Below are 13,545 nucleotides of genomic sequence, written 5' to 3' on the forward strand. Positions count from 1 at the left end.
GGGAAACTAAAAACTGTTTTCAAATTTTCTACACCAATATTAGATCAATAAGGGGCAAAGCCGCCGATATATCGGACCTTTCGATGGAGTATGATGTTTTATGTTTTACTGAAACTCATCTGGACAGCGTGGTCTATTCTAGTGAACTTTTTGATAGTCAATATTTTACTGTTCACCGAAGAGATCGAGACCTTCATGGAGGTGGTGTGTTGATTGCTGTCAGAAATGGAATCTCTCATAGAGCAGTTTCTTTAAATTGTGATACAGAAGCAGTAGCGATTGAATTCACAGAGCAAAAGCTTTTAATGTTTTGTATCTACAAGCCTCCAACTTGCATCGATCCCGATTTTTTAAATTTTTTGGAGGATTGTAGCGGTATTGAAAAAAGTTTGCTGGTTGGCGACTTTAACTTTCCTGGAATTTGCTGGCAAACAAACCCTGCTTCAGTGAAGCCAAAGACCGCAAATAAGGTTCTTCACAACAAATTTGTCAGTGACACACTCTCATTAGGATATACTCAACTAGTTACTGATCCAACCCATGTTAAGGGAAACACTCTTGACTTGCTGATGACCACCCACCCAGGCATGGTGGAAAATCTAGAGATATACCCTAATAGCTTAAGTGATCACAACATCATTACTTTCTCAATCAAATGTGCAAGATCAATTAAAAGTGCTGCTAAGACTACCATCCTATTATATGATAAATGTGACTTGGTTCAATTCGAGCAGTCTCTTGATCATCTTTTGCGTGATTTAAAACATGCAGTTACCACTAGTGTTTCAATTGATGAACTATGGGACATGTTCGAAAAGAGCTTTATCCAAGCTATTAACTTATCGGTTCCAACTAAAGAGATAAGGAATGAAAAACATTTGTGGTTGAATTATAGTATAAGGAGAAAATCTCGTAATCAGAAACGACTTTGGAAGAGGTTTAAACAATCGGGTGATAATTTTTTGTTGCAGAAATACAGAAATGAACAAAGGAAGTATAGAAAGAGTATACAAGTAGCCAAAAATGACTATCTAAAAACTAAAGTTTTTGCACCATTGGAACAGGGTAATTCTAAACCCTTTTTTAGACATATTAAATCTTTGAAAACCAATACATCTAGCATTGAGTCTCTTGCCCAACCAAATGGCGAGTTGACAGAGAACTTGCCACAGATTACAAACCTGCTTAATGATTTTTTTCAGCAACAATTTTGTCAGTCTGAACAACTGTTGCATGTCGAACAGTGTGAAAACTGGGCCGCCGATATTACAGCCTTGGGCGTTTTAAAATTGATTAACGATCTTAAAATCAAAAAAGCCCCCGGTCCAGATGGTATTAATGGTAATATGTTGAAATTACAGCCCGAAAAAACTGCAGACTGCCTAACTATTGTTTTTAACGAGTCATTAAGGCTTGGTAAAGTTCCCACAAGATGGAAAGAGGCTAATGTGGTACCCCTTCATAAAAAGGGTGACAGAACAGTTCCAGGGAATTACAGGCCCATATCACTGACAAGCATTCCATGCAAGATTATGGAACACATCATTTTGCATAAACTGAATAGCGAACTAGATCAAATAATTAGCACCTCTCAACATGGTTTCCGCGCTGGGCTCTCCTGTGAGACTCAACTGACATCTACCATTCACTCAATTGCAAAAGCTTTGGATAGAAAAGTACCAACTCATGCTTTAATTTTAGATTTTAAAAAAGCCTTTGACAAGGTCCCTCACATGTTTTTAATTAATAAACTGAAACGCTACAATCTTAGTCCTTTTTTAGTTGACTGGATTAAACATTTTTTAACCGGGCGAACTCAAAGAGTTACGATAAAAGGGGTAAATAGTGAGAGTCGTTGTGTTACAAGTGGGGTACCCCAGGGTTCTGTCTTGGGGCCTAGATTGTTTTTATTGTATATTAATGATTTGTCTGAATGTGTTGATTGTAATATTAGTTTGTTTGCGGACGACACTATAGTTTATGCCTCAATTGATAATTCCTTTACTGTTGTCGACTTTCAGAATAGCATAAACGCTGTCTTCGATTGGTCTCAGAGGTGGAAGCTAGAATTTAATATTGAAAAGTGTAAGGTGATGTGTTTTTCAGGTTCTGCATGTTCTGACGACCAGTTGCCATATTTTTTAAATGGAAGTTTGCTACAGTTTGAAACCCATTCACTATACTTGGGAGTGTGGCTATCTAGTGACCTTTCGTGGCAGTATCACATCGATTGCAAAGTTAAAAAGGCCAGTCAAATGCTAGGATTTTTAAGGAGATCTATATCTAGTGCACCTAAAGCTCTCAAACTACTTGCATATAAATCCTTTATTAGACCTATTTTGGAGTATGGATGCCAGGTGTGGGACCCGTACAAGAGATACGAGGTTGACCAGGTTGAGGCGGTTCAGAGAAAGGCTGTAAGATTTATTTGCAATGTTAAAGGTCGCGATATTGGTATAACTGGCTTAATTAAAGACATGAACCTGGAGACGTTAGAGGAACGTAGAACCAACTTGCGTAAATGTTTGTTATATAAAATGATCAGAGACGCCTGTTCCGAGTCTCCAGGAGCAATATCACACAAGTTTCCTGAGCTTTTTAGTAAAAATAAAAATGAAGATCATTGTACCACTAGAAGTCAGCGTGCCTCGCAGCCCATGAATTTAACCGCAAATAACAACAAGTACCATAATAGCTTCCTTCCGAGAACTATACGAGATATGAAACTCGGAGATATATATGTCATACAATAAGCTTTTTTATTTTTTTATTTTTTGTTTTTGAGGTTGTAATTTTAGTCTATACTTTTGATTGTACAAACTTGAGGCCTGCACAATATATTCATATGAATATCTGCAGGATCTATTTATACCGATACCGATACCGATACTACGGCAACCCTGAAACACGGAAGATTTATGATATATTATTTTACAGGTGAGTTTAGCGTTTTATGCCTGCATTAATATTTAATAGCACTGGTACAGCAGTAGCTGTTTAGAAGAAGCTTGCTAATAGCTGGTTAGTAGATTGCTTCTGTTACTACTCACAGCCAGCCTTTAGTAAACCTTCACCTGATTTTTATTATTTTATACATCACTATCGTTGACTGTTTTCACTAGAATTAATTTGTACTGCTGGTTGATTCATCTTGGTTGGTATTGGAGACAAAGTACAGTAGGTCAGTATTGATGCTACTAAATTCAAATAACAACAGTCACTATTCTCATGGATCAGGATTGCCAGTTACATGAAACAAACTTTGTTAGTAACTGCAATCCCTATTATTATCACTAGAGCAAGTGTAGTAAATTGGGATGAAAATTACGAAAAAAGACTTTCCGCCACTAAAGCGAAAGAACAACTCGTTATTAGATAGTGGTGGCCCTGAAAAGGGCCAGAGGAGTGCGCGTGGCTTGTCGGTAGAGAAGTTGCAGTGCTTGCAATTGAGTGCCATGTTGGATGGTGCCTAACAGTGATTAACCTGAGCTTATATATATAATCGAATAATTTAGATTGTGACGTAAGCCAACGGTTACCAAGCACCCAAGGCGCTCGCTAGGATGAGAACAGGCTAGACTACGCCTACTAGATGAATTATAAGGCAACCGCTTTCCTTGACTCCCAAGCAGAAAATTGCCTAAAAGTAGAGAAAGAAAATTTGTTGATTGTTTGTTGTATTACTAACTATTTTTTTATATTAACTAAGGCATTACAAAAATGTTGCCAAATTTTTATGTCTTATATTTACTTGTAAATAGCATTTGTTCTTGTGAAAATTTGCTGCCTTTTTGACCTAGAAATTTCGACTGTCTGTATCCACCAATGATATGCTGTGTTTGGATCTGCTAGCTTATATAAACAGTTGCTTGTGCATTTGAAGAGCAGCGTAGATTTGGCTAGCTTGGTGTGGCATACTACAACATTATAATAAAATTATTCAAGTACAACACATCTTCTTTTGGTATCTTAGACAGCTTAGCTTAAACTTAATGTATAAACCAGCGTGGCGCTGGTATATACATAGTCTGCTATCGGCTATAGTATATTGAGTCTGTGTTATCGGCTCTTTCTGGAGGCGCGCTGGTATATACATATAGTCTCCTATCTGCTATAGTATATAGAGTCTGTATTATCGGCTCTTTTCTGGATGTGCGCTGGTATATACATAGCCTGTTATCGGCTATAGTATATAGAGTCTGTATTATCGGCTCTTGTTGGAGTTTCGCTGGTATATATATACAGTCTGCTATCGGCTGTACTATATAGAGTCTGTATTATCGGTTCTTGTTGGAGTTGCGCTGGTATATATACAGTCTGCTATCGGCTGTACTATATAGAGTCTGTATTATCGGCTCTTGTTGGAGTTGCGCTGATATATATACAGTCTGCTATCGGCTGTACTATATAGAGTCTGTATTATCGGCTCTTGCTGAAATTGCGCTGATATATAAACAGTCTGCTATCGGCTGTAATATATAGAGTCAGATTGACCGGCTCTTGTTAGGGGTGGTGTTGTAATATCCACAGTCTACTTCGGCTGTGTGATAGCGAGTCGGTATTGACAGCTTTTACGCTGGTAGTGCCGGTAATATAGTAAAGTGACGAGGCCTAAGCTACCATATTCAAGCCTCGGCTCCTGCTAGGCCTGGTTCGGGGGTTGCCCTGATTTTACTTCACAAGTTTTTTCAATAAAGTAAACTTCTGCTAGTTGATAAGAATTTTTTAAAACACAAAAACATCCTGAGCATCAAAGGTACGTTTTTCTAAAAGGTTGAAAGTCAATCTTTCAGATTTTTCTTTGTCAATAAAAGTTTCTCTTAATTATAACTGACTATAAGACCACAAATCCTAATCTGTATGTTTTTTTAATAATTTGATTACCTAGTTTTCTTATCATCAGGTTTCCGAGTAAAGAGAAAGAGCCAGAAAGATGGCATACTTGATGGACTGTTTCCAGGCGGCAGGAGATCCCCAGGGAAAAGGCAACTCTATGTAATGCCTACTTCAATGAGTCTATGATCGATAAAACTGGTCAAATACGTCAACTCAAGCATGGAGTGGTGCCAACCTCTAACCTAGTTGATATACCAGATCGTCTAAAGGTTTGTGGTGAATTATTTTTAACTGTAGGCTTTTTTATAATGTTTTGTGCTTTTTTGTCATAGGTAATAAGTTTTCTTGTTTCAAACTTTGGTTTGTGTCAGGACGTGTCAGGTTTGATGTAAGTTGTCACAGCCTAACTTAACTTAAATTGTTTCCATAGATATATATACCTAGATTGGCCAATAGGGAAAAAGCCTGTCAGACATAAATAGCACGACGTAACGTCACTGTATTGTACCTCATGCCTGACTGCACTGCTGTTTACAATGAATCTAATGGGAAGAAGGTAACAAAATTACATTTATTTTCACATAAAAACCTTCTTGTATACATAATCCAGTAAACTAAAGCAATTCTGTGATAATATCTGATAACCACCATAGATTAAAACTATAAAAGCTATGAATTGTTGCACACAAATCATGAGCCATCATGGCTTTATTTGCAACCTCTCTTATCCCCATTCTCTCTTTTCCCCTTCTCCAAAAAATAAGTTAAAAGGGGAAAAGAGAGAAGGGGAATGGAGAGGGGAGGGGAAATAGCCCACCCACTCAAAGAGCCAGACCTTGGCTAGGTAAATAGACTAATATGCTGAACTAAACATGACTAAATATGATGAGTATGCAAGTATGTCTGAAGTCAAAAATGAGACAGAATGATTATTTTACAGCTGGCTATGTAGCTGGCTAGGTCACCAAAGCTGAAGTGTAATGATTGTATCACTAGCATCGTGGATGTTACCAACGTTCATGTAAACCAAGCAACGAATTCCCTAATCACAGTTAAGAATCAAGGTGGCTTGACTTTGTCTTCGCCTGTGGTGATTGAGGTTTGCAACCACAGCGAGAAAGCGACAAGAGTGTTGCTTAGTAGTGCTGGATTGGTGAAAAACTTTGCCAGGCTAGCACTAATTGCCACCACTAAGAAGCCAGTCACGAAAGGACAATACCAAGTTATTTGTACAATATGCAAAAGCAAGTTAAAGGTTGACTTGCAACAAAATTCACATTGCAGTTATTTGGTATCATAAGATTCACCATGCCTTACTCTGTTGTGTTGTAGGTGTGAAATATATGAGAAGGTGATTACAAGCTCTTAAAAGCTAAAAACTTATACAGTCATACTTCAACTTACGAGCTTAATGCGTTCCGAGACTGAGCTCGTATGTTAATATACTTGCATGTTGGTGCAATTTATTTATATATCGAACAATTTAATATATATTGCTTGGTTTCCATACTCTAAAAATGCAAATAAAACACTCAAAACAAGATATTGTAACAGAAAGAACATGTTGGTTATTGTCATAATTTACCACATGCCTTCAAAAAGCAACAATTAAAAAATAATACAAAAAATGTGATTATTTAAAATGTAAAATTAAATACATACAATAGCAGCTAATGCTAGCATTTGCGAGGGAGGGAGATATAAGTTATCCTTCATTACAACAGTTGTCTTTGATAAATTTGAATTTTATCAATGTCTTAAAAGACAAACTCAGAAGCAAACCTGAAAGCAAACTTTCATTTTTAACTTGACGTAATTAAAATTTCTTCGGCGTTCGTAGTTTAAAGTTTCTCGCTGGTTAGCTAATTTTTCCTTTGTTTCGTTTTCACGACTAGCCGGCCGTCTTAAAATAAATCTATCTAAATACGTTCGCCTTTGTCGCCCTTTCAACATGTTGCGATTAGGAAGAACACAGGTGTCGTCACAAAGGATTAAAGCACAACCACTAGCCAACTTGTCCGAATGTCTATTTTTATAGTTTTGACAGATAGCACCGGCCTTTTCACGTAGCATCGTTTCAGTTACGCTGTCACCGGACAATTGTTTATCTTTTATCCAATTAAATGCCTGAGCAGTCTCTCCATCAGCGGTCATGAAGATCGCTGCGCCGTTTAGAAACTATGGTTTGTCCTTTTGCGAACTAAATGCCCTGAATATAATCCTTCTGTTTGATAATTGTGGATGTATTTCGGGCATATTGCTTAGCTAGCTCAATCACGCATACACATTTCGCATATTTTTCAATAATTTTCTGTTTAATATCAACTATTATCATTTGCTTTTTCTTTGCATCATCTTTCATTTTACTGGCAAACTTTCAGTCAACGCAGAGTACATTTAATTCACATACAGTGTAATTCTGCACTGAAAATCGTGCACAAAAACGCAGTACCAAAGTATAAATCTGAGTAGTTGAAAAATACAGAGTGATGCTGTTCTCATAAAACACCTTCGGTATACTTGGCAACTGACTCACGTGCTCGTATCTCAAACATGGCTCATATGTTAGTACTGAAACTTGCTTAAAAGCTGGCTCGTATCTCAAGTTTTTCGTACGTTGGAGCACTCGTAAGTTGAAGTATTACTGTACTTAGTAATGTTTAGTTCAACATGATATTAGTCTTTTACCTAGCCAGGATCTGGCTCTTTGGGTGGGTTGGCTATTTGCCCCCCCCTCACCTTTCCCCCTTCTCTCTTTTTCCTTTCTCACTTCTTCTTTGGAGAAGGGGAAAAGAGAGAATGGGGATAGGAGAGGGTTGCAAATAAAGCCCTGATGGCTCATGATTTGTGTGCAACAATTCATAGCTTTTATAGTTTTAATCTATGGTGGTTATCAGATATTATCACAGAATTGCTTTAGTTTACTGGATTATGTATCCAAGAAGGTTTTTATGTGAAAATAAATGTAATTTTGTTACCTTCTTCCCATTAGATTCATTGTAAACAGCAGTGCAGTCAAGCGTGAGGTACAATACAGTGACGTTACGTCGTGCTATTTATGTCTGACAAGGCAACCGATGGGAATAGCTATTATTGGCCAATCTAGGTATATATATCTATGATTGTTTCAAATTGCAATGAAGTACAAGTTCTGAGATAGGCTTACGTTTTTTTTCTTCAAAAATTAAGGATTGAAATGTTATTGTAGAAGCATTCAGCCACTTCCAGAGTCACCACCACTAGCAAAAAGGCATGCATGGAAGTTGATGACAAAACAGAGGATGTTGATAGTGATTGTTTCATTTCTGTTTCTCAGCTGTATAAGGTTTGAGTTTATTTATTTGGGTTACACTTTTAACTATTTTGGGTTCCTGGCATTAGGGTCCTGCTGCCAGCAACACTTTGTGCTATTGTATAGTGCCATACATTATCAGAATCTTCGCACGCAAGGAAGCAATATTTTATATACAACACTAATATTTATCTCAAAGCTAACCTATTTTTCTATTCAGTAACATTGGTTTCACACCTTTAGATAAAACAGCCACCAAATGGTGGCAATTTGAAAATCTCATCTTTGAACAAAAAACATGTCCATTTGTATTGCTGACTTATCGGACTTATCACAATTCTACTATAGAAGGAGGCAAGTTCGATGCACAAAACTTAATGTTTATGTGAAAGAAAACATTCTTGTCTATCTAAAAAAAATTGTTTCACATCTCTAGCTTTAACAGTAAGCAGTTTCACATCTCTAGCTTGAACAGTAAGCAGTTTCACATCTCTAGCTTTAACAGTAAGCAGTTTCACATCTCTAGCTTTAACAGTAAGCAGTTTCACATCTCTAGCTTTAACAATAAGCAGTTTCACATCTCTAGCTTTAACAGTAAGCAGTTTCACATCTCTAGCTTTAACAGTAAGCAGCTTCACATCTCTAGCTCTAACAGTAAGCAGTTTCACATCTCTAGCTCTAACAGTAAGCAGTTTCACATCTCTAGCTTTAACAGTAAGCAGTTTCACATCTCTAGCTTTAACATTAAGCAGTTTCACATCTCTAGCTCTAACAGTAAGCAGTTTCACATCTCTAGCTTGAACAGTAAGCAGTTTCACATCTCTAGCTCTAACAGTAAGCAGTTTCACATCTCTAGCTTTAACAGTAAGCAGTTTCACACCTCTAGCTTTAACAGTAAGCAGTTTCACATCTCTAGCTTTAACAGTAAGCAGTTTCACATCTCTAGCTTTAACAGTAAGCAGTTTCACATCTCTAGCTTTAACAGTAAGCAGTTTCACATCTCTAGCTTGAACAGTAAGCAGTTTCACATCTCTAGCTCTAACAGTAAGCAGTTTCACATCTCTAGCTTTAACAGTAAGCAGTTTCACATCTCTAGCTTTAACAGTAAGCAGTTTCACATCTCTAGCTTTAACAGTAAGCAGTTTCACATCTCTAGCTTTAACAGTAAGCAGTTTCACATCTCTAGCTTTAACAGTAAGCAGTTTCACATCTCTAGCTTTAACAGTAAGCAGTTTCACATCTCTAGCTTTAACAGTAAGCAGTTTCACATCTCTAGCTTTAACAGTAAGCAGTTTCACATCTCTAGTTTTAACAATAAGCAGTTTCACATCTCTAGCTCTAACAGTAAGCAGTTTCACATCTCTAGCTTTAACAGTAAGCAGTTTCACACCTCTAGCTTTAACAGTAAGCAGTTTCACATCTCTAGCTTTAACAGTAAGCAGTTTCACATCTCTAGCTTTAACAGTAAGCAGTTTCACATCTCTAGCTTTAACAGTAAGCAGTTTCACATCTCTAGCTTTAACAGTAAGCAGTTTCACATCTCTAGTTTTAACAATAAGCAGTTTCACATCTCTAGCTCTAACAGTAAGCAGTTTCACATCTCTAGCTTTAACAGTAAGCAGTTTCACATCTCTAGCTTTAACAGTAAGCAGTTTCACATCTCTAGCTTTAACAGTAAGCAGTTTCACATCTCTAGCTTTAACAGTAAGCAGTTTCACATCTCTAGCTTGAACAGTAAGCAGTTTCACATCTCTAGCTCTAACAGTAAGCAGTTTCACATCTCTAGCTTGAACAGTAAGCAGTTTCACACCTCTAGCTTTAACAGTAAGCAGTTTCACATCTCTAGCTTTAACAGTAAGCAGTTTCACATCTCTAGCTTTAACAGTAAGCAGTTTCACATCTCTAGCTTTAACAGTAAGCAGTTTCACATCTCTAGCTTTAACAGTAAGCAGTTTCACATCTCTAGTTTTAACAATAAGCAGTTTCACATCTCTAGCTCTAACAGTAAGCAGTTTCACATCTCTAGCTTTAACAGTAAGCAGTTTCACATCTCTAGCTTTAACAGTAAGCAGTTTCACATCTCTAGCTTTAACAGTAAGCAGTTTCACATCTCTAGCTTTAACAGTAAGCAGTTTCACATCTCTAGCTTTAACAGTAAGCAGTTTCACATCTCTAGCTTTAACAGTAAGCAGTTTCACATCTCTAGCTTTAACAGTAAGCAGTTTCACATCTCTAGCTTTAACAATAAGCAGTTTCACATCTCTAGCTCTAACAGTAAGCAGTTTCACATCTCTAGCTTTAACAGTAAGCAGCTTCACATCTCTAGCTCTAACAGTAAGCAGTTTCACATCTCTAGCTCTAACAGTAAGCAGTTTCACATCTCTAGCTTTAACAGTAAGCAGTTTCACATCTCTAGCTTTAACATTAAGCAGTTTCACATCTCTAGCTCTAACAGTAAGCAGTTTCACATCTCTAGCTTGAACAGTAAGCAGTTTCACATCTCTAGCTCTAACAGTAAGCAGTTTCACATCTCTAGCTTTAACAGTAAGCAGTTTCACACCTCTAGCTTTAACAGTAAGCAGTTTCACATATCTAGCTTTAACAGTAAGCAGTTTCACATCTCTAGCTTTAACAGTAAGCAGTTTCACATCTCTAGCTTTAACAGTAAGCAGTTTCACATCTCTAGCTTTAACAGTAAGCAGTTTCACATCTCTAGCTTTAACAGTAAGCAGTTTCACATCTCTAGCTTTAACAGTAAGCAGTTTCACATCTCTAGCTTTAACAGTAAGCAGTTTCACATCTCTAGCTTTAACAGTAAGCAGTTTCACATCTCTAGCTTTAACAGTAAGCAGTTTCACATCTCTAGCTTTAACAGTAAGCAGTTTCACATCTCTAGCTTTAACAGTAAGCAGTTTCACATCTCTAGCTTGAACAGTAAGCAGTTTCACATCTCTAGCTTTAACAGTAAGCAGTTTCACATCTCTAGCTTTAACAGTAAGCAGTTTCACATCTCTAGCTTTAACAGTAAGCAGCTTCACATCTCTAGCTCTAACAGTAAGCAGTTTCACATCTCTAGCTCTAACAGTAAGCAGTTTCACATCTCTAGCTTTAACAGTAAGCAGTTTCACATCTCTAGCTTTAACAGTAAGCAGTTTCACATCTCTAGCTTTAACAGTAAGCAGTTTCACATCTCTAGCTTTAACATTAAGCAGTTTCACATCTCTAGCTCTAACAGTAAGCAGTTTCACATCTCTAGCTTGAACAGTAAGCAGTTTCACATCTCTAGCTCTAACAGTAAGCAGTTTCACATCTCTAGCTTTAACAGTAAGCAGTTTCACACCTCTAGCTTTAACAGTAAGCAGTTTCACATCTCTAGCTTTAACAGTAAGCAGTTTCACATCTCTAGCTCTAACAGTAAGCAGTTTCACATCTCTAGCTTTAACAGTAAGCAGTTTCACGTCTCTAGCTTTAACAGTAAGCAGTTTCACATCTCTAGCTCTAACAGTAAGCAGTTTCACATCTCTAGCTTTAACAGTAAGCAGTTTCACATCTCTAGCTTTAACAGTAAGCAGTTTCACATCTCTAGCTTTAACAGTAAGCGGTTTCACATCTCTAGCTTTAACAGTAAGCAGTTTCACATCTTTAGCTTTAACAGTAAGCAGTTTCACATCTCTAGCTCTAACAGTAAGCAGTTTCACGTCTCTAGCTTTAACAGTAAGCAGTTTCACATCTCTAGCTTGAACAGTAAGCAGTTTCACATCTCTAGCTTTAACAGTAAGCAGTTTCACATCTCTAGCTTTAACAGTAAGCAGTTTCACATCTCTAGCTTTAACATTAAGCAGTTTCACATCTCTAGCTCTAACAGTAAGCAGTTTCACATCTCTAGCTTGAACAGTAAGCAGTTTCACATCTCTAGCTCTAACAGTAAGCAGTTTCACATCTCTAGCTTTAACAGTAAGCAGTTTCACACCTCTAGCTTTAACAGTAAGCAGTTTCACATCTCTAGCTTTAACAGTAAGCAGTTTCACATCTCTAGCTCTAACAGTAAGCAGTTTCACATCTCTAGCTTTAACAGTAAGCAGTTTCACGTCTCTAGCTTTAACAGTAAGCAGTTTCACATCTCTAGCTCTAACAGTAAGCAGTTTCACATCTCTAGCTCTAACAGTAAGCAGTTTCACATCTCTAGCTTTAACAGTAAGCAGCTTCACATCTCTAGCTTTAACAGTAAGCAGTTTCACATCTCTAGCTTTAACAGTAAGCAGTTTCACATCTCTAGCTTTAACAGTAAGCAGTTTCACATCTCTAGCTCTAACAGTAAGCAGTTTCACATCTCTAGCTTTAACAGTAAGCAGTTTCACATCTCTAGCTCTAACAGTAAGCAGTTTCACATCTCTAGATTTAACAGTAAGCAGTTTCACATCTCTAACTCTAACAGTAAGCAGTTTCATTTCTCTAGCTCTAACAGTAAGCAGTTTCACATCTCTAGCTCTAACAGTAAGCAGTTTCACATCTCTAGCTCTAACAGTAAGCAGTTTCACATCTCTAACTCTAACAGTAAGCAGTTTCACATCTCTAGCTTTAACAGTAAGCAGTTTCACATCTCTAGCTTTAACAGTAAGCAGTTTCACATCTCTAGATTTAACAGTAAGCAGTTTCACATCTCTAACTCTAACAGTAAGCAGTTTCATTTCTCTAGCTCTAACAGTAAGCAGTTTCACATCTCTAGCTTTAACAGTAAGCAGTTTCACATCTCTAGCTTTAACAGTAAGCAGTTTCACATCTCTAGCTCTAACAGTAAGCAGTTTCACATCTCTAGCTTTAACAGTAAGCAGTTTCACATCCCTAGCTCTAACAGTAAGCAGTTTCACATCTCTAGCTCTAACAGTAAGCAGTTTCATTTCTCTAGCTCTAACAGTAAGCAGTTTCACATCTCTAGCTTTAACAGTAAGCAGTTTCACATCTCTAGCTCTAACAGTAAGCAGTTTCACATCTCTAGCTTTGACAGTAAGCAGTTTCACATCTCTAGCTCTAACAGTAAGCAGTTTCACATCTCTAGATTTAACAGTAAGCAGTTTCACATCTCTAACTCTAACAGTAAGCAGTTTCATTTCTCTAGCTCTAACAGTAAGCAGTTTCACATCTCTAGCTTTAACAGTAAGCAGTTTCACATCTCTAACTCTAACAGTAAGCAGTTTCACATCTCTAGCTTTAACAGTAAGCAGTTTCACATCTCTAGCTTTAACAGTAAGCAGTTTCACATCTCTAACTCTAACAGTAAGCAGTTTCACATCTCTAATTCTAACAGTAAGCAGTTTCACATCTCTAGCTTTAACAGTAAGCAGTTTCATGTCTTTAGCTTTAACAGTAAGCAGTTTCACATCTCTAGCTTTAACAGTAAGCAGTTTCACATCTCTAGC

General features: G+C 37.3%; 1 protein-coding gene across 3 annotated transcripts in view; it reads left to right on the forward strand.

Moving 5' to 3' along the window:
* LOC137408838 (caspase-2-like) overlaps positions 1–13,545 on the forward strand; it is a 153,720-nt gene that overhangs the window by 95,567 nt on the left and 44,608 nt on the right. The gene's annotated exons all lie outside the window — the stretch shown is intronic.

The sequence above is a fragment of the Watersipora subatra genome, chromosome 11 (assembly GCF_963576615.1).
Source record: "Watersipora subatra chromosome 11, tzWatSuba1.1, whole genome shotgun sequence".
Taxonomy (NCBI): Eukaryota; Metazoa; Bryozoa; class Gymnolaemata; order Cheilostomatida; family Watersiporidae; genus Watersipora; species Watersipora subatra.